The sequence below is a fragment of the Castor canadensis genome, chromosome 8 (genome assembly GCF_047511655.1).
Source record: "Castor canadensis chromosome 8, mCasCan1.hap1v2, whole genome shotgun sequence".
Lineage (NCBI taxonomy): Eukaryota > Metazoa > Chordata > Mammalia > Rodentia > Castoridae > Castor > Castor canadensis.
In genome coordinates, this window is record NC_133393.1 from 16,402,983 (window position 1) to 16,428,649 (window position 25,667).

The 25,667-nt window shown below is 42.5% G+C and overlaps 2 pseudogenes; one reads left to right on the forward strand and one right to left on the reverse strand.

The window, feature by feature from the left end:
* Positions 1–925: 925 nt before the first annotated feature.
* Positions 926–14,349, reverse strand: LOC109683243 (charged multivesicular body protein 1a pseudogene; annotated as a pseudogene).
* On the forward strand, positions 14,282–16,123 carry LOC109683245 (5'-AMP-activated protein kinase subunit beta-1 pseudogene; annotated as a pseudogene).
* Positions 16,124–25,667: the final 9,544 nt, after the last annotated feature.

The window sequence follows — 25,667 nt, forward strand, 5'->3', positions numbered from 1 at the left end:
ATAAAACAAATAGCTTGCCTCATGCCAAGTAGTACTAAAAAATATCTCAAAAGAACAAGAGGCTATTCTCTACCTACAGCATAGATGGAAAATCCTTGGTATGCATCTGCTGTGACATTTCCAGCCTGGAGCCCCTCACCCTGCCCCCATCCTCCAGACCAAAAACGTTTACAAACATCCATTGCCATGAGTGGGGGGAGAAGAACCTTGAAAAAGACCTTGGCAGCTTCTGGGATGTCCCTAGAGTCTTCACTTAAGGTTTAACAAGAGCAGTCAAGTTCCTTCTTCCCAATAAGCATTGCTCCCTCAGTAGAAACCAAGGTGTGTGTGTGGGGGGGTACTTTTTCTTGCTGGCTCCACCAAAACTGACTGGATTTTAAGGTTTATAATCAACTTGAAGATGTGGGAGATGTCAGTGGAAGTTATCAGAGAACCTCAAGAGCATAAATAGACTTCAAACTACAAAAAAAGCCTGTGCCCAAAGCCTCTGGGGCCATCCTAGCAGCTTCACAATGGCTTGCAACTGGCTCCCCACTGAGCAGGCAATTCTTGGAGAGCCTTGTGCTGGCTAGAGAAGATGACTGTTCCAAACTCCCTTGGCCAGCCACTCTTCCATACTAAGGCAGGAAGGCAGCAGCCAGGGAGGAACCTGTTCATTACAGAAGACACAGTATCCACTGAAGAGCAAAATGTACTATGAAAGACCTGGGAGGAGGATGCTGTGTGCAGGGAGCCTTGGTTCCGGTGAGTCCCACAGCATTGGACTGAAGTTCACCTGCATTGCTGGCCAGAACCTGTCAACTCTACATGGGCAGAGGACAAAATTGGCCTGCCAATCTCTCAACTGTATCACAAGTCACAGAAGCCACATAGTTCATGCAAACTCAACAATCCACCTACACCTAGGAGTTTTAAGAAACCTGGCCTAACGGGTAGAAGGAGCCAAAGCCGGGCTGCTGTACAGCTCTGCAGGTTCAGGAGGAGAGGCAGAGGGTAGGTAGGTAGCAGCTGTGCCACTGGGCAGGGGAAGTAACACCTGTGGGGAGCACAGACAATTCCTCATGGCAACCAACCTCAACAGCTAGTCCTCCTGGCTATGCATAGAGCTCTTTCCCACACAGAGATGCCCTCAGGCAGCTGGCTGAGCTGGTCCAAGAACTCCAGGCTATTCTCAGCCATGTGCACAATGAGGCTGTCTACCTGCTCCTGAGGCATGGTCAGCATGGTAGCCCAGCTTACATAGTCTTCTGTCACTGTGTACATCCCTGTTCTCTACCTGCTTCACCTGTCCATCACCACAGATACTTTCTGCAATTCCACTGCACTCAGGGCCTTATCCAGAACTTTGGTAACCTGTGCCATGTTCTTTACCATCATCCTTAAGGTCACAGATATCTATACCTTGGAGGCTACTTCACACTGCATCAAGACTGGGTGCCAGGTGGAGCCAGGTCACATCTTCATTCTTGAGGATGGCATTTTCAGACACTCCAGTGTATACACCATGGTGCACTCTACATTTGTCTCCTGAAGTGCTCCACTTTGATCTGTTTGGTCTTGGAGTCCTTGCCTGCCTTTTTTGCAATCTTCTCCAGCTGCTCCTCTGAACTTCATCTGGAACAGTATCCAAGGGGAATTCAGCGATCTCCCTCAGAGTGGCACCCACATAAAGACTTTAATTTTAGCTTAGCATTGAAATCCTGGACTTTTACATCTTTAAACTCTTGCTTGTTCCTGTTCCTTTCTTTTACACAATTAGACTTTCTACATGCATTTGGTGGTACAGAAGACTGCAAAATGTTTAGTCATGCATAGGTACAACCCTTTAGCGAAGAAGGGTCATTCTCAATAAAAACCACAGTCCATCAGTTCTTTACCACTTTTCCTGAGGATGCTGGAGATTAATGTTTCTGGAACGGGTTCAGCTTCATCAGCTACAAGGTCAGGGTTAGACGAAAAACTCCTCTCCAGACCAGTCTCTCTGCCTTTTTGCATCTCCAATTTCTATCCATTCAACACTTTCATTTTCTTTAAAGATGTTGCCATTGCTTGATCTGTTTAATCTCCATGTAATCCCAATCTGGATCTTGACTGAATTATATAGCAGCTAATCCTCATCCATGCATTTATTAATTACAGAATGCCTACTGGGTGCTGGTCACTATTTAGGGGTACAAGCCTCTGGATGCCCTATCGGCCAGTAGAAAATTGAGCTGGTTAACTTTTGTGAATGGCTGGAAGCCAAGAATGGGCTAGTATGAAGCACTCGGAGACCACATTTATAAAGAGCTCATCAGTGCATTTTAGCAAAGGCACTGCTATAACATGACAGCTAATGACGCAGACTTCCGCAGGTCAGGGTACACTTGTGGCCAAACAGACCTGCCTATTATAGTAACGACCATCAGACATACAATGGAGAAATGCTACCACTTGATCTCTAGGTGTAGATGTCTCCTATCTCCATTAATAGGAAAGCATCTCCTGTCACACCTGGCCCCCAACAGGACCATTTATAAATGATGCTGCCCTCACTGATGCCTCATTGCCTTTGGCTTATAGAGTCTCAAAACACTTAATTGGGAGGTAGGGTTTCAGATCTTAGGCAAAAGTCCTCCTGCACTTCCCCGACTCCCTCCTAAGTCCTCCACTGAATCAGTCTCAGCATCTGCGTCTCACTGAAGGCTCTCAGGAGTTTAAAGCTTGGAAAGAGCCTGCCCAGGAGCATGTGGCTAGGACATCCAGACATAGTCCTCACCAAGAGCTCACTTTCTAGGTTATAGGGATTTCTCTTCTGACAAACTCTCCCTTATCTAGTCTTAGGCTCCTCACCTCACGAGCTAACATCTTCATGATATACACCCATATGTGCACTCACAAGTAACCCTGCATATATTTACCAGACTTTAACCCTCTTTGTGAGGAAAGTGTGTTCTCCCAGGAGAAACTAAATTCCTGGCTTGGGACACCTGATCTTGACTATTCTCTAGAGATAAGGAAAGGGCAGACATTGAAATCATCTAACATCTTGGAAGACATGTCTTAGATGTGAACTTTTCATGGTCTCCAGGCAATAAGAAGCTGTTGCTTTTAGCGTAGGGGAGAGGGTTCATTTCTCCAAGCCCAGGGAAGGGGGCTTGGAATTAGAGAAATTCTTAGGGGCATCCTTTTGACTTTGTCCATTTGGAGTCTCTGGGTCCCATCCTCTCCCTGTTTGGGGTTCTGTATCTAGCATAAGATTTGTCAACACTCTGCATCCAGTGTCCTCTGCATCTGTCATCTTCACAGGCCTCATCCTGTTCCAGGTGTTTCTTCCATGTACAGGAAATGGAGACCTCTAGATGAAGTCAGAGTCTGATTTTCATAGCATGTCCCAGGTAAGTAGCTTACCTGAGCCTGCCCATTCTTCAAGGCTTCTAAAGTTTTCTTAAGAAGCCAAACTTCTCTGTAATCCTTAGTTTCTATTGGCCTATATTCAAGAGCTAAAACCACTGCATTACTCAGTTTTTCCCTTTCTATCTCTACCTGATTCCAAGAAAGATGAGTCTTAGAAATAGTCATGATAGAAGGTCTTACTTCTACTGGAATCTGAGAAAGCAGGGATGTCTGTTGAATCAGCCATGTGAAAAGTAGGCACTCACCAACTCCATTCCTCCCTGGTAAACAGATGCTCTGAAGGTATTAACATCCCCTTAGTTCAAGAGAGGACCCTGGGGCAGAAAGCCCAGTCATGTGCATGGCTCACATGGGGCCAGACACTATCAGTATGAGTCCAAGCTTAGTTAGAATTGTCCAAAACATCTGCACCTTGAATTAGGGTGAGTTGGGATGAAAGTGTCTATAACAACCAAGAAAAAGTGAAATAATGCAACTAATTGCTCACTCTTGCCAGAAGGTCCTCTAAGACTCCATGTAATGTTCTAAAAATTCAAGGTTGTAAGAATCAATCTCCCAGCTCCTCTCTCCCATATGCCAGAGGCTATGGGAGAGATCCATGCAGCATTCTTTCCCATATCCTATTTGCACATGCATGGACCCTGAGCAGAGATCTGGGGCATCCTATGTTGCCATTCAAGAGCAGGAGCTGAGGTTCACACATGAATATAATACAACTCACTGTCAGATTATGACAATGAGAAATCAGCCACTAGCACAAGGGCCAGGTGAGGCTGAAGGGATCTGGAGTGGGGTATCACAGGTGTCTGATACATGCCATGTATGATAAACAAGTAGCAAAGATATAATTAAAATGTTGATGACCTAAACAAAACTTAGTAGGCATAATCTAAGGGATACATGTAGGTCACTGAGCCCATTGTCTTAGACTGACTTCAAATACAGTGGGAATAATCAGGTGACCCTAGGTCACAAAGTTTCAATAAATGAAGATATTGTATCATCCTGTCTTGGTCTGATTTCCCCACCACCCCGTGTCCCAGTTCAACCCAGAAATCGGGGCCTGAGGAAACTAAGTGCAGGTGGTCTGTTTTGGAAGAGATTCCTTGGAGTAGGAGTGATGAGTGAGGAGAGACAAGAATAAAAGCCAATTAAGAGAATATTACATAGTTAAGTTACTGCTGTGGGCCTGGATCCCTGAGGAATCTTGGAAAATGCTTCAAGTGTGCCTTTGCACGATGGGAGGCTGGGAAACTCATCCCTTATCTTTTATCCCCTATTGAGTGAAGGTTACCTCCTAAGGAGCATTACTTGCCCTGTGTGCATGTTGAGTGAGCTTCTGGATTTCAGAAAACCTTGAGGAGGAAACAGCTGATGGCCTTTGAGGCCTGTTGGCATGCAGTCTTCCACAGCTATACTAAAACTAGGTACACCCCGGGAATGGAGTTGGTCCACCAAAACTATTGACCATAGTTAACACTTATTCTGACCAAAATACTACTTAAGTTAGACAAGAAGGTAACTAATACCCACATGTCTGGAACATTGGAAACACAAAATTCTTCACAAAAGATCAAGTCACATTGAAAATAAGATCCTAGAATAAATGCTGTAAATCAAACCTGAGCTACAGAAAGTAGAATCTAAGGGAAAACTCAGGCCAATCTTTAGCATTTTCTATGTGCAAGTGAGAGAACATCAATTTTCTTCTACCTCTTTGGATTCTGTTTATATGACAAAATACACAAAATAGCAAAACTCAAAGAAATAGTGGCATAATTGAAAGAGCTGACAAAACCAAACATTAGTGGTTTTTTGTTTTGGAAAAGCCAACATGAGCAAACCTGATGAGATTAATGTGGGTTCTGGTGCCACAAATCACCCTGGAGTCTTATTTCATCAGTGAGCACAGGGTGGTCTCAGCTGCCAGTGTCACATCTCTGCTTAGGGAATTTCCCAAAGCCAAAACAAATCCCTTTTGCCTATGTGCAGGGCAGACTGACCGAGGGAATTCATGTGCCTTTGGAACAGTTCTTAAATAATGACAAGTTCATGTGTAAATAGCCTGGTACCCCTGGCTCTTAAATGGGATAACTTCAGAATTCTCCCTACGAGACTAAATAAACCCCAGTCACTCCCAGTGGTAAGTGGTTTTTAAGACCACATCCTATGCTTGTGGCCTTCTCTTCCTTACCTTACTTCCTGTCCACTGGTGTTTCCCAAATAATCCACTTGAATTCAAATTTAGGGTCTGCTTTTAGGAAACATCAAAGTAAAATCATGCTACAAATAAGCAATATTTGCATTCTACGAATTCATACAGAATAAGAATGTGGTTTCAGGCATGGTGATGCATACTTGTAATCAGCACTGAGGTAGGAGGATCTCAGGTTCAAGACCTGTCTGTAGTACAGATACTATCTCAAAAAAACATTTGTCAGTAACTTAAACTTGGCTGAAGTACTTTCTAGAAAAAATTTACCAGAGAAAATCAGGAAATGACTCATCTGAATACCTCTGAGAAAACTAAGGGGTGAAGTGGAGTGAGGTAACTTAAATACATGTATGAAGACAGTACAAAAACCCCACCAAACATGGTTTGAAAAGTAGGGAGGAGGGAGACTTGATATAAGGAAGGGGTGAACTTGTTCAAAGTACACTGTATGAATTTATAGAATTACCAGTGAAACTTCCTCATACCAGCAATGTATGCTAATTAAAAACTTAAATTGGGCTTAAACCATTTAATGACTAATAGTAATCCATTCCAAAGTCCTCCAGAGTATAGAAAACAAGATAGTCTCACCTTGTTTTGAAGTTTAAGTAACCTTATTTACAACCTAAGTACAATACAAGAAAATCATTGGCCCAGTACTCATAAAAGTAAATAAAATACCAAAGCAAATCTGACCTTGTATACAAGATATAAAAGTATCACAAAACCATAAATTATAAAACTGGCCTTTTCCCAGGAATGTAATTTTGCTTCAAAGTTGGCATATCCATTGCTGTCTAATCAGGAAAACAAATTCCCTTTGCTTGAAATACCTACAGTGGGTTCCAACAGTACAGAGAACTGATTTGTGCATGTTGGGGGAAGGAAATAGAAAACCTAGGAAACTACACGGGATGGTGCTACAACATAAGCAAGGGTCCATATTTTATAATTCCATTTAGACTGAGTTCTACAAAAGTCAAAGCTAATCTATAATGAAAGAAATCAGAGCAATTGTTTCCTGGGATAGGAAGAAAATTTCTCAGGTGATGAAAAGCTTCTACGTCTTGCCTAGAAAAGTATAAACTCACGACTTTATCCTGACTTACAGGAATTCACAAACTGAGTACTAACCTTACATATCCCTAAAAATCTCCCCAATTGTGCTTTTACTTTATTTCCTTATAGCCTTCAAACATCTCTTAATGTCTTATTTCATAGATATGTCATATACTTAATCTTAAGGACTTCAGTAATAAAAGATACCACATATCTTTAAAATGAGGCAAAACTGAATTATTTCTCACACTTGCCAATCAGATGAAATACCTGATTCTATTGTTAGATTGTAATCAAATCATCCATCCCTTCCCCCCATTGGCCAGTAATACAGCTAAGTCAATACCAAGTTTCAATACACGCACAGGTTCATGTTTCTGTTCTCATCTTTACTATTGGCCTATGGGGCTGTCCTGGCCTATACCACACTTTGATACCTTTAAAAAATTGACAGCATATATAATTAGTTGGTAGGAGGCACTGTCAACATTGAGCCCTAGCCTCCCCTGACCATACTTACCAGTAGGTAATTGGAAGTCTCTAAAACTGCCCCCTGATGCCAAAGTAGTCCATCAAAAGCAACATCACATCCCAGGACGGAGTGGTGAAGATTACTGCCATTTACAAATCCCTAAAGACGGGGGAAGTGGTATCCATACCTCCATTTAGTTTACCAGTTTGATGCTGTAAAACACCAGATGGTCTCCTGCGATTTCCCTAGGTCTAAGGATAATACAACTGCAGCTGCTGGAGCACCAGCTATTTTTTTTAGAGCAGACTAACTTGACCTCTAATACATAATAGATAGCTACTAGTATGGGAAAGTCGAATATCGGCATCGGAGACCACGTGGCCTGACGTGAAGAGACACGTATGGTTTTACAGGTATAGTCTTCCTGTTTTGTCTAAATATATCATTTGAAGAGCTGAGAATCACCTGTATATACTGAAGGACATATCGATCCACTCCCTTGAGGGTGTGATAATTAAACTGGATGAGCAGGAAGGAGTTAGCACAGGGAGGTCTGGGTAAAGTGGTAGGCTTCATGGGCAATAAGCCATTCAAACACTGAGGAACTGGAAACATCTCTAGTTCCTGGTCCCCTTCTCCTATTGGCTTCAGTCGCTTTAAAGTATCTGCTTTAGTTTCAGTAGAGTAGTTCTAAAGAGTCCAATAGTCAAGGTTGTGCTGGGATGTTCTGTACAAAGTAAAATGTGAATTATCATGTCTCCCACTATGAAGAAAATGGCACAGCATAGGGTGGGATTTGAGATTGGGAGGCAGCAAAATTCTGCCCCTATCCATATACTGAGTGACAAGGACTGCAAACATCAGTGGGGCCCAAAGCAGAAACTGGCTCTTCAGCAGGTCAGCCTTTGCCTCTTAGGCTAGACAACTTAATGGAACTGTAGCACAGCTAAGCACTTTCTCTAAAAAGAGGGCAAAATAGTACATATTTTAAGCCATGTGGCCTCTGATGCAAACATTCAGCTTTGCCATTGTAGTACAAAAAGTAGCCGTGGACTACTACAGGAAAAGAATAGGTCAGCAGTCCAATATGTGATCAGAAATCTCTTAAATCTTCTAGGTTCATTTCAAATCTTTGCGTGGGTTAAGGCATGAGGAAAGATTCATGGTTATTATCTATCTTAATCCCATTTAGTAACTACTCTTTCTCCACTGGATTATATTGGTGTCTTTGTTAAAGATCAACCTGCCATATAAATGGATTTACTTCTGGACACTCATTCCACTGATGCCCTAAGGAAAAGATGCAATGCCTGTTTACAGTGTGGTTCTGACAGCCTCCAGCTATGGGCCCTTTAGGTCTTGCCTTAGAATTTGAGAGAGGGTCATGTTCTGTTTGGGAGACCCCTGACTGATGACTGTACCCTTACCTTAGTCAATCATTGACTGAAGGCCTTCTAGAGAAGAGCTTACCCTCACCCACCACTACTGTGGTTGATGAGCTATTCGTGTTCATTATGTGCCTTCCCCTAATTTTTTCTAGAGGTCTCAACTGTAGACTACTATATACTGATAGATTCTCTTATCCTTTTCCATCTTCCAGGCATTACTCCACAATAAGCATCTTACACACCTAACTCTTCAGCTCCTACTTGCCTACTCATGCGTCAGAACTATACTACCTTGATTATCGTAACTTAAGTTTTGGAATCAGAAGTAAAACTAACCTAATTTAGCTCTTCTATGTTAAAACCCATGTGGGCTATCTTCATTTCCATTTGAATTTCAGGATGAACTTGACAATTTCAACAAAGTCCATCTTGTTTGGGATTGCTGATCATATACATCAGTGGGGGGGGAGGACATATTAATCATGTCTATTAACTTAAATCTTATTTCAGCAACATTTTAGATAGCTTTTGATACTTCCCTGAGAACACTTAAAACATAAGTGTCAGATTTTTGCTGCAGGTCAGTAAAAGAATTTATCGAGAAGTAGAAGCAAGAATCTTATTAGGACAGACAAGCAGTAGGCAGTTGAGTACAAGCGAGTGGTACTGCTGCACCAATGACAGTTATGCAGGTTTATTTACACAAAAGTATATCCTCCCTAGGAGAGTGGGCAGATTCAAGAAGGAACACTGTACTGGAAGTCAAGATCTCAAGCTGCTTTTGTAGTCTGCAGAGATGGGGGCGGTCAGTCCTGAAAACTGGGTTATGTGCCAATAACTGGTCTATGTGTCATCATTCCGAGGCTGTTTTCTGTAGGTTCCAGTACATTACATTTTCTGTAGGTTTACAGGTCATTAAAACTGTGCTGATGTCACAAGCCCATTCTGCTAATGTCAGCAATCTAGGATGTGATTCTTTAACACCCAAGTCATGGTTCTCAGCCATGAGGTTTCCTAACTTCTTTAGTTTTCATAAGGCCTCTTTCCAGTCAATGTGTGTTCAGTTCTCCCAACTGGATCTTGTAGTCCAACAAAACACTATACTCCAGAAAACTGATAACTTGATAGACGTCATAAGAACAGAAAAGAGGATCAGTACAGTCACCCAGAGATTGGCATTAACTGAGAACTGCTGACCCACCTGAGCTAGTGAGATGATGGCTCTGGAATTCTCGGAATTAGGACTATCTGGAGGTTCTCTGGCAAAAGTAGATAGCATGCAGAGTATGCAGCCACAATGAGATGGTGCTCAAAGCTGAAAGGTTTGAAATGCTTGAGCTTCTGTTTCTCTAATGTCCAACCTATTAGTGTGCTCTGTTAAACCTAGTCAGAAATTTGATGGCATGTGTTTACTTCTGCCTAACAATATTACCATATTTAGCAGATTAATGCAACAACACATCTATTTCTGACTAAGAGTCCAAGCACGACTTAACTGGGTCCTCTGTATTAGGGTCTCACACATCTGTAATCAAGGCATTGTCTGGGTTGCATTCTCATCTCTGAGCTTCAACTAGAAGAATCTACTTTGAAGCTCACATGTGTTATAAAACTTAATTCATTGTGGTTTTTGGAACAAGAGCTTCAGTTTCTTACTGGCTGTTGGCTGGAAGAAGTCCTCAGTTTCCAGAGGGTTCTCTAATTTCCTTGTTATGAGTTCACCCAATGTTGCCGCCTATTTCATCAGTCAGAAAGGGAAATGGCATATTTGAAAGACAAATGTCACAATCCTATCATTATCACCAAAGGGCCATGCCTTCACTTCTACCATGTCTTAATGGTTAGAAGCAAGTCACAGATCATACGTACACTCAAAAAGGCATGTATGCAGGCATATGAATACAGGAGTGAGGATCTTGGTGGCCATCTTAGAAGCTACATACAGTAGTAGGGGAGCCTGGAAAAGTATAGTTTGAAGAGAAAAACTCTTACAACTGACTAGCATAAGTGTGATCTCCTAGATTCCAAATATCAAGCAATAGGAACCAGAACTACTTCAGCTATTTCTATTTCTCCTTTCTGATTCTCTCATTCTCCCTTCCCTCAGTCAACCATTCTAATATGCTTCAATTTTTGAAAGTACGCATGTATCTGGGACAATGTGAAATGCACTACTGTGTTTTGAATTTACATCAGTGACTGTGCTACAGATCTTTAGATTCAACATTCCAAGACTGGTAGTGTTTGCTATGATCTACATCTCATGGTTTCTAACTATGGTTTCCTATGAGAAATGAGTTTCTAACTCATATCCTCTAATGTGCACCAAGTTTCTTTTCCAACTTGACCAACACCAAAGATCCTAGGACACTCTTATGAGCCTATAAAAATACTATGGGATATATCTAGAATAGAACTACTTGGTCAAGTGGTTCACTTTCTTTGGTTCTTCCTGGTTTCTTAGCATAGGAAAATATGGAGCTTTGATAAATTGATAATTACACATTGAAACTTTGTGCACTGTTAACACAATAGATTTTTTAAGTATCCATGAAAGATGAATAAAAACAAATTCTATACCAGGCCAAAAAATATATCTCAAAAAGCAGAAATTACATTGTCACAAAGAAATGTAACCAATGCAATTTCAAATAAAACAAATTTCCATAACCTAATTTAAAAATGCTCTGCCTCAGAATTACTAGGTCAAAGAATAAATCAAATACCCAGAGGTAAACTCATAACCTTAATCACTCTTTAAGAATACATGTTTTTGAACAAGATTACAAAACAGTCAAGAGTAATTACAAGTTTAGCCAATTCCATAAGCTTTTCTGTTTAAGATGACTAAAAAGTAAAATGAAGCAAATTAATGCACTAAATTATACAGCTGATAAATGTAAAAGCTGGTTCTTGGGGCTGAGGATAGGTGAGGAATTTTTCTGGTCATGAAGTACACATGCATTGGCTACTAAATGATGAGACTTGGATCAGGAGACCTGGCTGCTAACTGGCTTAGTTTTGAACAAACTGCTTCTCTCCTCTTTAAGCTTACCATCTCTAAAGTGAGCACTGATGTTGCCTTGCTGACTAATGAGCCAGTGTATCTGAGCCCATGGAGGTCAAGAGCCTATGCAACTGTGTCTCTTGCTTGATTAACAGTTCCCTCCCAATGTTTGAGCATGGACCCTTCCTCAGGATAATGGAAATAGGTTCTACAGGCAGTTTTATCATAAGGATCTAGACAGGTCACCTAAGGCTTGTGTTCCAGGAGTCCTTTTCAGAGAATCATCTTATATCAAGTACCTGTTTCAACTTCATCCTATGCATGGCTACATTATTTATGAACTTCTCTTCCCCTTCCCCAAACCCTGGCACATATGGTGAAAAATAATGGCAATGTTTTGAGCATGTGCTCGGTTTACCACCTTAAACTTTATCTGAGTACAGTCAATGTTTTTCTGATAGTAGTTATTTGATTTGCTAGGGCAATATCACAGATGGAAAAATAGTAACAGCAGTTAGGCTTTCCTACCTAGGTGCTTTGCATGACTCATTACATGTGATTTTGTTTTTAACCCTCTGGAGGACTCACTGTATCAAGTTCTAGAAGGTTCCTTTCATTCTTAGCATGACCAAACTCACTCATGATTTAAAGAAGTTAAAAATGCCTTTTTGAGATTAAGATATGGGGTTTTAGCCTTTACCATGTTAATGCAGTGATTTGATTCCCCCTTCTCCCCTGCCCCCATATATTGATCTACCCTTGTATCTCAGACAAATCCTACATTACTATAATACATTGCTTTGTTGATTTTTTTATGATATTTTAGACTGCTTAGCATTTATGTTAACTAATGAAATTGACATAGCTGAACTCTTTGTGGTATCAAAACTATGCTAACTTCATAAAATATGCAGCTTTTGCTTTTATTCTGGCATTTTCTTTGGGCAATATATTCTTCGATCACTAAGGATCTAAACCAGGAAAACAAAATACTTCAAATACTCACAAAGAGAATTCATTCCAGGTAATTGACTATTCTGAGGATAGAGGTGCTGGGAGAGTATAGATGTGAACTCAAACTAATAGCTGCAAGAGCCCACTGTGGCCTCTGGACTAGTGGGACGGTGTTAGGAGGCCCAGGTGGGCCTCAAGATAACTGATCTGGATGTTAGAGGAACTGCCTGAAGTGAAGGGAGGAGAGGGATACTTGCCTCTTATCTACCACCTCCCAACCACCATTCCCCACCAGACCTTTCACTAACCAAACTTGCTGTGAGCAAAATAAACACTATTTATATTTGGAAATGACTACTAGTCTACTTGTATGTGTGTGGAAGGGGTCATCTAGTCAGGCATGAGCTGATCTTGGGTTTTGTCGTTGTATCTTCATTGTACCTTTCATCTTGTGCCTATGCTGCCAGAGGTTTTCTCTTTAGTGTTCTTGCCCATCCTCAGCTTTCAGCTAGAGTACCTCATGCCTACGCTACAGAAAGGGTCCCTCCATGCCCTTGTCTTCCCATAGTACTAGACTGTTGTGCTTATCCATCATGGGCTTATGATCCACATGAGAGGGACATAACCTCCCGGTAGCATTTGGCAGGGGGTTAAGCACAGTGAAGCATTATAAGAAGGAAAATCTCCTAAGCACTGTCAAGAATGTTAATTTCATGACCCATAAACCTTGACCTTTTCCAATTTGAACAAGCTTCTCAACCACTTGAATGGCAGTTGTCAGATCCCTTCCCATGCCTGGCTGCCTCAAGTATAAGGAGCTGACATCTAAGCAGTCCCTTAGCAAATTGTCTCCAAAATAGCCTACTGCTTTAAATACTCAACTATCACTCTGAAACACTGCACTCCAGAGGCAAGGACCACTGCAACTGAAGCCATGACTCCTGCTCCAGTCATGACTGCTCCAGACAACCTGTACTGACCTTGGAAGACACACTCAAAGTCAAGCCTCAGTGAATTCTAGACCCTTGCTCACCCTGCAGCTATTCTCAAGTTGGGGGAAAGAACTTCCCCCAGTGGCTCAACAAAGCCTGTGGTCGATCCTGATGTAAGGCATGTGGCTAGAACTAAAAGTTGTGCTGATTGGTGGATTCTCACATTTGTAAGCCATGCCTGTGCCACACAACCATTCTGGCTACATAAGCATGCTGTTTAGCTCAGGAGACACTTTCCTGTGCTTCCCCCGACCCCTGGGTTGGAACATTTGGCTCAGTAGAAGACTTAACCCAAATAGCTTTGATTTTCATCAGTCTAATAGGCTGAGCTGGTAACATGAAGTAACAGTGGGGATGGAAGTAGCAACAAGAGGGCAGCTGAAGGGTTCGAGAACAGCCAGTGGCAGAGACAAAGGTTATAAAGAGCTGAAGACAAACTGTGGGCCCCAGTGTGAGTTATACCACCAGCTGGCACTGTTACCACCACTAGCTGCTGCTAAAAACTAAAGATTACATGAGCTGTTGAGTGCCAGACCACTGGAAAAGTAAAGTGACAAGCCTCTTAAGACTGAGCTATAAACCTGAGTTGGCTAGCCCATCCCATAAGCCTTTGCACTCAAGGGCTCATGTCTTCCCAATACTTAGAACTACTTGCGGTCAGGTTACCTTCCTGCTTCTAGGGTTCGAGTTGCGACTACCCGAGCAGGTAAAGCGTGACCACTTGCGGAAGTTGCCAACCCTGCCGATCTGCTCCAGCCAGCTCCGGGCCTGAACCCTCACTTGAGCGTGGTACCCCGGGGTCCTAGGTCCCCCGGTCCTTTCCCTGGAGTGAGGCTCCGTCCCGTGTCCCCGCAGACCCCCGCCATGGGCAACACGAGCAGTGAGCGCGCCGCGCTGGAGCGGCAGGGTGGCCATAAAACGCCCCGGAGGGACAGCTCAGGGGGCGCCAAGGACGGGGACAGGCCCAAGATCCTGATGGACAGCCCGGAAGACGCCGACCTCTTCCACTCCGAGGAAATCAAGTCTCCAGAGAAGGACGAGTTCCTGGCCTGGCGGCATGATCTTGAAGCGAGTGATAAAGCTCCTGCCCAGGCTCGGCCAACTGTATTTTGATGGACAGGTGGCGGAAAGGAAGTTTACTTATCTGGGTCCTTCAACAACTGGAATAAACTTCCCCTCACAAGAAGCCACAATAACGTTGTAGTCATCCTGGATCTGCCTGAAGGAGAACATCAGTACAAGTTCTTGGTGGATGGTCAGTGGACACACGACCCTTCCGAGCCAATAGTAACCAGTGAAGAAAACTGACTTTGAAGTATTTGATGCTTTAATGGTGGATTCCCAAAAGTGCTCCGATGTGTCTGAACTCTCCAGTTCCCCACCTGGACCCTACCATCAGGAACCTAAAGCACCACCCATTCTCCCACCACATCTGCTCCAGGTCATCCTGAACAAGGACACAGGGGATCTCTTGTGATCCAGCACTTCTCCCTGAGCCCAATCACGTCATGCTGAACCACCTTTACGCATGGAGTAATGCGTGCTCAGCATTACTCCATGGATGGAGTGATGGTGCTCAGCGCAACCCACAGGTACAAGAAAAAATACATCACCACCTTGTTCTATAAGCCCATATGAAGAGCTGGGAGCTGATGGTGGGCCCCAGGGACAGCTGGCATCACCAGGCTCCCCATGTGCATGCTTTCCACTAGAGGAATGGACTGAATTTCTCATTTCACTTTCTAAGACATTTCATCCCTGCCCTAGTTCTACTTGAAGGATTGTCTACGCACAGTGGCCCTAGGAAGAGCCTGGGTCTGTACCTGTCAGAGAAAGATGTAAGGGAAAACTGAAGCTCTGCGGCTCTTGAACCCACAGTGCATGAGGACAGGTGTACTTGTAACATGCAAACTCTCAGATGGCTGGTATTCTTCTTAAGCCAAAACTGAATGCTAGCCACCCTGCTAATAAAACTCTGGGAAGCAGGGACTGAGGCCACACTGAATTTCTCATTGTCTGGGCATCTCTAAGGCTACTGGCCTGGCCCTGCTGAAGCCTGGCTGTGGGGCTTAAGAGTAATATTCAGTCTTGCCTGTCCTTCCAAATCAAAGCAATAGGTTGCCTCACCTTCTTTGCTACAGAGAGGTGTAATTTCTACTGAAATTAAAAGCTATCTGATTTCCAGATGAAGTTTTGCAATTGTTTCTTACACTGTGTGCACTTAGTACTTTTTTAGACCAGAGGTGGCTAGCTATCCAGTCTTAAGGCAATAAGTCACAACTAGAATATAGATCGTGTGACTGTGCTCAGCAATAATCTGTTCTCGGAACAGACTGCAAAACTCACTGCCCATTTCTCCATTACCTGGACGAGCCTGAGGACTGGCTACCAGTAGCTGGAACCTTGTTTGGTTCCCTATTCCAGTCATAAAGAGGTGACGGTGTCAACCATGACAACTTGCAGAAGCACCCCACCCTCCATCCAGTTCTGGCCTGTGCAACTTTGCTCGGACCTGTGCCACAGCCAGCAAAGAAGGCCCTGGTGGTCATTGCTGCTTGTTCTGAAAGGAACTTAGAACCTGACAGCAGCCTGCTGGCTTCCCATGGGAAGACATCCTTGGACACGAGCAGACGGACCTCTTTCCACGTTCAGTTTCCGGGGGAATGCTGCCGATGTATCCATTGGTACAGGCTCCTGTCATGCAGTCAGAACTTACTATACCCTTTGTTCTTGCTGGGAAAGGCAGGAACAAGCTTGCTGGGGTCCAGTATTTATTTCATAAACCTGAGTTCAGGTACCCTTTTTTTTTTTTTTTTCGTTACTGTTTTCCAAACACTGAATTGCTGTCACCTTGATGTACAAGTTTCAATAAAGCTTTGTAAAAATAACAAACAAAAAAAACTACTTGCCTACTTGAGGTTTGAGTAGAGCAAAAGGACCCTGGCCAATTATATTTGGGGCATAGGTGTCCTTTGTTCCTGTGCAGACTTGGTCTCAACCTGGCCCTGTGTGCCTTGGTCTCTAGAGTGGTGGTTTCTGAACAGATATGCCTATACCCTCATGAGATCCACATTCCTTGAGGTCCTTGAATGAAAGCAGATCCTGCCCCTCCCCTGGCAGCAATGAGGCCTCTGGTGTTAGTGTGGGAATGGAGCAGGCTAGGGATTGCCTGATCCATCCTCCCCCAGAAACTGAAGTTCTTGCCTTGAGCCCTGGAAGTGGGAGAAAAGGGCATACTTGTCCTCCAAAACGGGCACATGGGTGTAAGCCAGGCTCAGGACAAAGTTTACATGTCTCTTCTCATGTGTGGAAGCTAGACCTATAAGATAAATACCTATTTACAAAATATGTACATATATTACAACATGAGAGAATAGTCACTTCAGAAAACCCCACTATTATAATCATAAAGAGGCAGGAGAGAAAGCAAATATTGAAACAATACATCTCTGTATGAAGATAGTATAACAAAATGCACTGTATACTGTTGAATAAAAGGGCAATAAAGAGTAATAAAGGGGGTTAATGTGATTAAAGTATGATATGTACATGTGTGAAATTCCAAGGCAAAAACCCCTTGAACCACCAATACAGGGACAGGTCCTGTCTGAGGGTGGGTACCAGTGGGAGGGGGATGGGTAAACAGGGTGAAGGAGGGCAAACATGTCAGATGTAGTTTGTATACATGTGTGAAAACAGAACAATATCAACAGGCTTCATTATTCTAAGAGGGAAAGGGGATGAGGGAGAATGATGGAGAGGGTGAATCTAAGATAAGCATATATGTCACAATGTATATCCCCTGTGCAGCTATCATATCTACTATTTCAATGTACTAGATTGAAAAAAGGCATGTGGCTTTTACTTCCTCCAAAGTTTGCATCTTTTTAGGTCTTGGGGTGAACAGCACTTTACAAAATGAGATGGTAATGAAGCAGTAAGGCAACCAGTGGTCAAGATTGTAGGAAGTTTGAACTGGTGTGGCTCTGCTGGGCTTAACATGTTTTTCACAGAACCTCACCATTAAGACATTAATCAGGCATTCTTGGTGTCTTATATGGGGGTGGCTAGTGTCCGGGCTCAAGAAAGTAAAGCAAGGGAGAAGTAAGGGAATAACCTAACAAGGGAAAAACTAAGAATGATGTATGTGCTTAGTTTCCAGCAGCAATCAGTCCTATCTTCCTGCCTGTAATGTCTGCAGTCCCTTCCCACCTTTCTAATGCACAACCAATGGAAGGCCTTGGCAAAGAGCCAGCGGTTAATGATTTCCAGCATTAACCACTTTTATCCTTTAAGAATCTCACATTAGAGATTGTGTATAGTGGCTTAACACTGTAATCCTAGCTACTTGGGAAGCAGAGATTAGGAAGGATCAGTCTGAAGCCAGCCAGGGGAAAAAGGTTACGAGACCCCACCAGTCATTGACTGGACTTGGTGGCTGGGTGGAGAATAGAGGATAGAGGTCCAGCCTGGCCCAAGTTCCCATCTCAAAAATAAGCAACACAGCCAGACATGGGTGGCTCATGCCTATAATCCTAGCTACTTGGGAGGCTGAGATCAGGAGGATTATGGCTCAAGGCCAGCCCTGGTAAATAACTCACAAGACCCTATCTCCAAAACAATCAGAGCCAAATGGAAAGAAGGTGTGACTCAAGCAGTGTCTGCTGTGCAAATCACGAAGCCCTGAGTTCCAATCCCAGTGCTGCCAAAAAAAAAACCCATACATACAAAAAGGGCTGGAGTGTCTCAAATGGTAGACTACCTGCCTAGCACGTACAAGGCCCTGGAGTTCAACCCCCAGAACCCCAACCCACCCCCACATTCTTTTCTTTCTTAGCCACCTCTATAGCTGCCTCTCTAATGTTCATTATGTGTTCTGCCAAGGGTAAAGCTGTGCTCTCTCATGTCTCCTTTGAGGAGCTTAGCACTCTTGAATTCACTGAGTTGCTTTTAACAATGTCAACTCTCTGGGCTCAAGAAAAATTAGAATTGTGTGGAATGATTCTGACTGAGAGAAGAATGTTCTCAAGGCTTTCTACCCTTCATCCCCAAGTATTTTCTAATTTTGACCATGAGTCTCTTCTTGACCTATGGATTATTTTCACAAGTGACACTTAGTTTCCAAACATAGTATAATTCTTCAACCATTGATTTCTTTACGTCTTACTGGAGCTCTTTCATTGTAATTTGCCTCTTGAAGTTTGTGCTTCACTTTGCATCTGACACTTCTGCAAAAACTCCATGTGCTTAAAAATGTGCTCTATACTTTGTACATGGTTCTATACATATGTCCAAGCTCATTAATCATGGTGTTCAAATCTTCAATATCCTGACTGATTTGTTTACTTTTTCATCAATTGCTGCCGGAGGCATATGAATGCCACAGTCGCTTAATAATTTCTTTCATCTTGAGAGAACTACAAATCTTGGTTGTCTTATTCTAAGATCAAGTTATTTAAATACAAAGTGAACAATTTACCATTTTTGAATTGACTATCTCTAGTGTTTCCTCTTGTTCCATTCTGACATGCTAACTTGTGCTAGCTTTCTTTTGATTTTTAACTGATATCTTAACTGGTATGTTTCTCCTTTACCCTCAATGGTTCTGTATCTTCTGGATTATCAGTGGCTGGATTTTCCATGAAATCTGACAGTTCTTCATTGAAGTATTTAGTCCTTTACCATTTTATGACTAATGGTTAGACTTAAGATTTAATTCCATATGATCTAATTCTTAAGCTACCATTTGAACTGATTCATAGATTCTATATGTGTGGTGCTAGGCATCAAACCCAGGACCTTGAGTATGTTAGGCAAATACTCTAGGACTGAGCTACAACTCCAGCCCCTAATTAATTTTGTTCCAGTAATTCCTATATTATTTTATATATCCCCATTATTTCATGAGAGCCAAAACTTAGAATATTCACTAAAGGCTAATAGAGACTAGTACTTTAGTGACCCATCTAGACCATCTTAATCATTTTTAACCTTTTTGCATTACATTCACTAATGTCCAGATTCTATCTTTGGCCAGTGCAAACTTCTCCCAATAGATGGGATTATGGAGTTAGACGACTCATTAACCAGATGTTTAGCAACAAGAGCACATTGCAGGTGTTAAATGGAGTGGTAATGATTCCCACCAGACTGGAGTAATGATTTGCACATCTTGGTATCAGAATCACCTGAGGAACTTGGTAAACATAAATGCTACTTTCTTGCTTCATTGAACCTGGGCTTCTCCCTTCTCTTCATTCCAGATGACTAATATGTGGAATTTGAGAATTTCTATTACAGCCTTGTAGTGACTGAGAATTCTTACCTGTGGAATGTAGCTAACATATGGAAGATGGTAAGTTTCTCTAGTGTTTGAGGTAGACAAATGGGATAAAGTTGAGAAACTAACTTCTAGCTTGACAAATTTCATTGCCAGACAAGTACTGAAGAGAAGTTCATACCAGGATACCTATAAGCCATGAAAGTTTTAACAAAGGAATAGAATGTGATTTTTTTTTAACAACTCAATGCTCATAACTTAATTACCTCATTTTTAAAACAGGAATATAATTTGGGGTGATATATTACATAATTTTGAGTAACAGAAGAAAGCTTGCCATATGCTAAGTGTGCAAACATCAAGTTGTTGTTACTTTTGCTATTTCATAACTGATGATTACATTTCGAATTAGTATACATTAACAATGAAGGGAGTTTCATTCTGAAAATCACATGTGAACAGTATATTTTGAACAAACTAATCCCCTCCAATGTTTATAGGAGTTCTCAGTTCTTGCTGCTGACATTACTAAAAATCAAGCCCAATCAATACATGACTAGGAGAGCAGAGACACGGGAATATTAAACTCAGACCTGGAAAGCTCTTACACTAAAGTGGTCCCTAACAAAGGAAGCTAGCATTGGGATATTTAGGTTGATGCACCTCAGACCCTGGGGCCTTTCCCATTAAGGATAATTTCAAGGCTTCACTGACATGTGCATTTTCCTCTGATCTTCCTTACGACTTCTACATCATTTATTGGTATCATGTCACATGACCAACTTGGGGCAGTCTATATGTACTACAGGAGGGAAAGAATTACTGATAGGCATCTATTTGGATTTAGCTACTCTGTTAGTAAGAACAGAACAGAAATGGATCTTAAGGAACAAGGGAAGGTTGAACATAAGTCTAGATTGTGGATAGTTTGGTATAGGGATCCTCACTGGACTAATGAACTAAAGACTATGGAACCGGGTCCAAAGGTATTAGAGTATCATGGATGGAAACAAGGGCATGCAGCAGCATCTTTCAACATTCAAATCTGGGAGGCTTAAACCTGGATCCCTAAACTTCCCACAACCTCCTGGAAACAGATTAGTCTCTGATGGTAGGGCCCAAGCATCAGTATTTCTTAGAAATACTGGGTTACTTTAGTGGTCTGCCAACTTTGAGAGGCATTCGTGTACAGCAAATGAGGAAGAGATGCCAGAGCTATCTCAGAGTTTTGAGAAAGGGGTCAGGGCCTCAGATGTAGGCCTTCTAGATAGAGCTTCATTATAAATGGCCAGAGAAGGCAAGATGATCCCAGAGATGCTCCAGAGGTCATTCCTTTCCCTAAAATGCTCAGAGATAATGGTGGTTGTCCTCTTTGGGCAAGGCCTGATGATAGAACTGGTGATAGTCATCAGTTATAGAACTCTGTCTGCAGAAATGATATAGCTCAGAAAAAGCAAAGCCAGGCAACAGTACTTCTGTATCACCATAAATCTAATAGTGAGAAAGAGAGGCAAGTGTCTTTTTGATTGCCCATCTAACCTAAAGAGACTGGGTAAGAAGCCTGCCATCAACTGATTAAATGTAAATCACTATCCCTTGCTCCATAATCAAACTTGAGCCCATACTTGCCAAATCCACTTGAGGAAGGAGCTCACATAACCTCAACATGTACATCCTATAGTGATTCCCCATGTTCCTCTCCAAAGGGGTCCATAGACATTTACCTGAAGACCCATACCCTAGGAAAGGAAAAATGCTCAGATTATTTAGAAGTAGTTAGATACAGGGTAGATATTACTGATAATGAAAGACTGGAAACATACATGATATTCCTGTTAGAATAAGAGCTTACAGGGTCAGTTAGCAAATCTTCAACCAAAGCTTGTCTTGGGGTCGGTCCAATGTGTCTCTGGATCTACTTAACATTGAGTTTGCATTTGCCAAATGTTTGAATGGGTTGGATAGAACCCTCGCTATAGTCCTCATCCAAGGTAGAATAAGAGTTTTAAGAAAGACCAAGAGGAGGCTCATTAAACTACCACCTGTTGAAGATAGTAATGACAGTACCCATAGCATATGTTCTAGGCAGAATGGTAGAAATTACTGTTTCATGAGGTTGGGAAGGATTCAAGAGTAGTGCTCTCCCCCGCCCCCCACTTTGCATACCTGTATAATGCCTGAAAACCAAGATTCATGGTGGGTGGTCATCATGGGCAACAAGCACAGAAAAGACAGCATTACTGCCTATGCCAGAAGCCGCTGGCCTGACAGACCTGAGTGTGGCCTCTTGTCCAAAGCTGTTGAATCATCTGTGTTGCCTTAGACTTTAGAAGTGCCTGTGTGCTTTGATCCAGCAGCCATTATTTGATGTGACCAGTACATAGAGAATGTTGTCACCAAGAGTAGAAATAGGAGTGGCCATGCTTGACGTTTCTTTGAGGGACTCTCATGAGAACTCATGTCTCAGTGCCACATGCTTTTTTGAAGGATACACACATACCATGACATCCTACCTATGATCCTCCAAGCCCATATCTTCATATATAGGCAAGAAAAGGTACTGGCCCAGAAAAATTCAAAACCAAATAGGAAAAACATTAATTCCTGAAGCTGGAGAATAAATTCCTTTAATTCCATGTCATATGCTGAGCATACTGAGGTGAGAGCTGGGCCCCTATGACTTAGGCATCTCTGCTTCTATGGCTTTGCCAGAATCAGTACACCCAGCGGTTCTTCTGGTGTCAATGGGTCCACTGGCAGAAGGTTCTTGTTCTCATTGGAGAAGGAATTCAAGGATGAACACAAAGGAGATATAGTAGGAACAGCTTTATTAACACAAAACAAGCTGAAAGTCCACACTTGAGACAGAACAGGCAGGCTCAAATGAAGTTGTTCCAGGTATCCTAAGATTCTGAACTTTTATTGGGATCTGTGCACTTGAAGTTGGGGATTTTCCTGGAAACTGGGTTATCCATCGTTAATTCCTCCCACACATCAGGCAGGGAAGTTTTTGACACTACATGGTCAGACCAGACTGTTGCATAGCCTATATAGGTAGAGATTTTGTCTAACACTATGTTAACTAACCCAAAGATCACCTATCTGTTACGGCTGTTGGGACTTCCCACTCTGTAGGCTGCAGGCCATCAGTACATAGCTGTATGTCACAGATTGTTCTATAAACATAATGGGCCAGGATGTGGGTCATTGTTTTAACATCCAAGCAATTTTTCTCAAGAATCAAGTTAATTAGCTCCCTACCTAATCTCTGTCACTGAGTTGGAGCCTTGTGCCAAATGCTTCTCCCAGTATTCGTGGTGGTGGCCCTGTAGTTCTTGGATTTCTGTGGCTCCCTCACTCCCATAGCCTCCCTGGGCATTTACCTAGTAGGATGTCTCTACATTGGTGCTGTCCCTGTAAGATTTCTGCCTGGCCCACAAACTATCCATAACTTTTGGAATCTAGATAGAAGCCACCATGGCCCCCAGTTCTTAGATTCTTTGTCTGCAGAATCAATACCATTGAGACTGACCTCCTAATAACCTCCACAGTGGTGGCCTAAGCCATGGTGGGACCTACTTAAGCCACAGCTGGGGCAGCTGAGAAGTACCACACTGGAATACAAGAGGCAGATTCCTGAGTCACCTCTGTGAAGAGAGCTGTGGAAGGGCCTCCAGGCTCGTTTCCCAAAACCATCCTACCCTCCTAGAGCTCTGAGCCTGTGCTGGGAGGAGCAACCTAGATGTCCGAAATCCTTCAGGATAAATCTCCTCTGAGCAAAAGAAAATACTCGGATCTTTCAAGAGTTGTCTGATACATGGTTAGCCTTATGAATATGAAAGGCCCAAGACTTTTCTATTGGAGCAAAGATGTGGCTCAGTTAAAGTCCTCAACCTATGTCAGTCTTCTCATAGGGAAATATCCACAGAGTAGGTGCTGAAATTCACTGAACCACTCTCTGAATGCCTGAGGTGGGTGGACCTTTTTGGCAAAGCCCTCACTATGTCCTATTCCATAGACTGAGCTACAATGACTGCAAAGACCAACGGGAAGCTGGTAAAACCACCCTAAGGCCAAAATAATAAATCAGAATTATCAGCATAACTAGGTTGAACCGCAGAGAGTAATGTTCTATCAGCCTTTTTTTTTTTTTTTTTTTTTTTACACACTAGGGATTGAACTTGGAGACTTGTACTCTAGCAACTTCTCTACCACTTGAGCCACACTCTGTTGATCTGTGTATTAGATAGGGCCTTTTGGTCTTCCTCAGGCCAACCTCATACCATGATCCTTCTACGTCTCCCTTCCAAACAGCTGGAGCTACAGGCATGCACCATCATTCCCAGGTTATTTTTGAGTCAGGATCTCACAAGTCTTTTTGCCTGGGCTGGCCTAAAACCATGGTCCTTTCTACCTCTTGAGAATCTGGGACTGTAGGCATGTGCCACCGTGTTCAGCCATCCTTCACATTTAGAGGATGAAGGAATAGTGATCCCAGCCAATCATGTCCCCAGTTTACCTATATTGCCCCTGCAAAATTAGGTGGGCTCATTGTAGATTAGTAGAATGAATAGTAAAGAATCAGATTTCTGTGGAATACTGCCCAGCTCAGAGGCCACCAGCCTGACAATGTCTTGTCCAAAGTTGAAACATTAGCTTTGGTGAATCTGACACCAGCTGTCCTAAGAAATGCATATGCACTTTGAAACAGCCACTACTTGTTAACAATATGTATAATGAGAGTATTTTAACACCATTCTCCATCTCTTCTGGGAACCCACTTCAGAAATTGTCCTTCCCCATGTCACAACTTTATGCCCTGGACTTATTCCTGGAAGAAAGAAGAAAACTTTTCTAACATAGAACACATAAAAGTTCAACCAAACTCAAAGTTAGAGATGTTACCAGGTCACTTAGGACCAACAGGCAAAGAAGGAAATGATTGCTCATGAGAGCTAGAAAAGCTCAGAATGAGGCCAGGCAATAGCAGCTTTTCTGGGATTCACTGAACAAATATTAATGCTCTATGACTAGCAACAATCAGGAAATCCAGAAACCATGCCTGACAAGAGCTTATTACCAGGAACTCAGATCCTTTAGGAATGAATGAGTGATACATGCCTTTTTGCAAGTAACCTTGACCTTACAGATGAGGGTATAAAGTGTGCATTTCTAGTAAAGGAGAGGCAAAATAACATATCAGATCTCTTGCTGGTTAGGTCCTCCTAAAGCAGGTACCCATGGAGTTTATGGAATAAGATTCTATTCAGGATGCATACCTGTAAAGGAATAAAGAGATAGACTGGGAAGAAGACATTGAAGCAGGCCAGAAAACCTCAACTAACCCAATAGGGGAACTGTGATTTGAGTAGTAGTCATTAGTGACCATATTTTCCTCTATAGTTACAGGAAGTGGGCTACTCCAGGAAGAATCTCACATAGAGCAAGGAAATCCTGACAGATGTAGACCCGGAAGGAGCTGGTGGACCTAGAGACTCCAAGCTAAGTAACAAGTGTACCAGTTTGGGTTGCCACACTGACTGAGGCATGGGATAGCTGAAGGCACGGGGGATGGCTTGATTATGTCCTTGGACTTTTTGTCCTCCTACCACCTCATTTGTGCATGTACCCTGTTCATGTGCTACCATGGATGTCCTTTTATTGCTTTCCTTTTATGCATTGGCTGTAGGGCCACCTACTGCTTCTCTTTAAAGAATGGAAATTGGGGTTCTTTATCTAATTTGGGAATGGTCTGTGTTCTATTGCTGTCTTCTCACCTGGTAGTAATGGTTTTATTCTCAAGATGGCACAGATTTAATCTCATGCCAATTATTAACAGAATTCTTGGCCCCATCTGCACTGAGCCATACTGATCAATGGGGGTGAGAAGGGTTGGTATGTGGC